This window comes from Chrysochloris asiatica, unplaced genomic scaffold, assembly GCF_000296735.1.
Source record: "Chrysochloris asiatica unplaced genomic scaffold, ChrAsi1.0 scaffold00128, whole genome shotgun sequence".
In the NCBI taxonomy this organism is placed as follows: Eukaryota; Metazoa; Chordata; class Mammalia; order Afrosoricida; family Chrysochloridae; genus Chrysochloris; species Chrysochloris asiatica.
In genome coordinates, this window is record NW_006408646.1 from 4,552,844 (window position 1) to 4,554,927 (window position 2,084).

General features: G+C 40.0%; 1 protein-coding gene across 1 annotated transcript in view; it reads right to left on the reverse strand.

Moving 5' to 3' along the window:
- Positions 1 to 2,084, reverse strand: part of TTC28 (tetratricopeptide repeat domain 28) — an 812,316-nt gene that overhangs the window by 541,414 nt on the left and 268,818 nt on the right. The gene's annotated exons all lie outside the window — the stretch shown is intronic.

The following is a 2,084-nucleotide window of genomic DNA, read 5'->3' on the forward strand; positions in this document are numbered from 1 at the left end:
ATGGATCGGCCAGGTGGCATCATTGATGGACTCGGGGGTGGCAGCGGTGGTGAGGTTGGCCCAGGATCGAGCATTGTTTCGTTCTGCTGTGCATGGAGTCTCTATGAGTCGGTTCCGACTCGATGGCACCTGACAACAACAACAACAACAACAAGAAACCCTATATAGGGTCGCTATTTGACAGCACGTTAACAACAATAATAGTTATTTATTGGAAAGACTGGTTACATAATAACTCAGGTCTTCTAAATTGTTTGTTTTCACAAACAAAGTTTATAGGGCTACCGAGGAGTGGCTAGTGAGGTTGAACCATCGACCTTACAGTTAGTTAGCAGTCTACTATTTATCTTATGGTGGTGGTGGTTATGTGCCGTGGAGTAGGTTCCAACTCATAGCGACCCTGTACAGAGTTTCTGAGACTGTAAATCTTTACAGGAGCGGAAAGCCTCATCTTTCTCCCGCATTATTCCTAAAGCACCACGTAAAACTGTATACTTTTCAGACTAATTTTTCTACCTCTAATGATCCAACTACATCAACCAACTACAGCGCTGTAGTATTTATCAAATCACTCAAAATAGCTTCAGTCCCTGCAACCATGCATGCTCAAATGCATATACTGAATACCTGATAATCAACAGTATGTTGTTTTTGTTAGTTGCCATTGTATGAGTCTATTCTGATTCATGACAACTCCATAAAAGTACAACTGCTCCATAGGATTTTCAAGGCTGTAGCCTTCCGAAATCACCAGGCCAGTCTTCTATGACCCCTCTTGGATGGGCTTGAAGTATCAATCTTTGACTAGTAATCAAGTGCTTAGCTGTTTGCACCATTCAGGAACATTCAACATTGTTGTTGTTGTTAGGTGCCATCGAGTCGGTACCAACTCATAGCAACCCTATGCACAACAGAACAAAACACTGCAGAGTCCTGAGCCAACCTCGCAGTCATTACTACGCCTGAGCCCAACGCTGCTGCCACTGTGCCAATACATCTCATTGGGTGTCTTCCTCTTTTTCTTCGACCCTTCACTTTACAGACATGATATCCTTCTCCAGTGACTGGGCCCTCCTGATAATATGTCCTAAGTATGAGAGACAAAGTCTAGCCATCCTGGCTTCCAAGGAGCACTCTGGCTGCACTTCTTCCAATATAGATTTCTTTGTTCTTTTGGCAGTCCATGGTATTGTTAATATTGTCCTCCAACACCATAACTCAAATGTATCAATTCTTCTATAGTCTTCCTTATTCACTGTCCAACTTTCACATGCATATGAGGTTATTGAAATACCATGGCTTGGGTAAGGTACAACTTACTCCTCTAACTGACATCTTTGCTCTCAACACTTTAAAAAGGTCTATGAAGCACATTTGCCAAAAGCAATACGTTTGAGTTCTTGACTGTTGCTTCCAGGAGTGTTGATGGTTGATCCGAGCAACACAGCAAAAAATTTTGATAATTCAAAAGGTCACTTATTTAACTACCTCAACTCTCTATAAACAAAAAGCAAGTATAAACAGAAAAATAAACAGAAAATCACTAAGCAGTCAAAACAGAAAGGTACACCCTACACTCTAATTTGCCTAATTCAGAAGAGAAACCCTTACTCAAAGTCTATTGACTCCCATCTCAGTTGAAATTCTGACACACCACAGATTTGAAACAACAATGTAAAATAGAACGACAAACAGTAGGCACATACTGGCAGCATTATATTGGGAAGCATAGGATAATAAAAACTGTTCAAAGTAGGCACAAAATAAATTAAAAAAAAAAAAAAAAGCTATCTGGAAAATATCTGAGACAAATGAACCAGAAGTAGACCTTCTCTCCATGCTGGAAAGAGGGTAGGCCTTGGAGACACCTGAGAAAGAATTCAGAAAAATGATTATATAATGTCTCAAAACACTTTACAATGGAGTTGAGAAAAATATGGAAGAAGTCAGAAAAGCGCTACAGGAACAATCAAACAAGATAGATACAGCATTGGTAACAATCAAAAACTTACAGAAAGAGGTCCAAACAATCAACAACAAAATGGCAGAAATAGAAAACTCCCTAAAAGGGCAGAGGAGTAGAA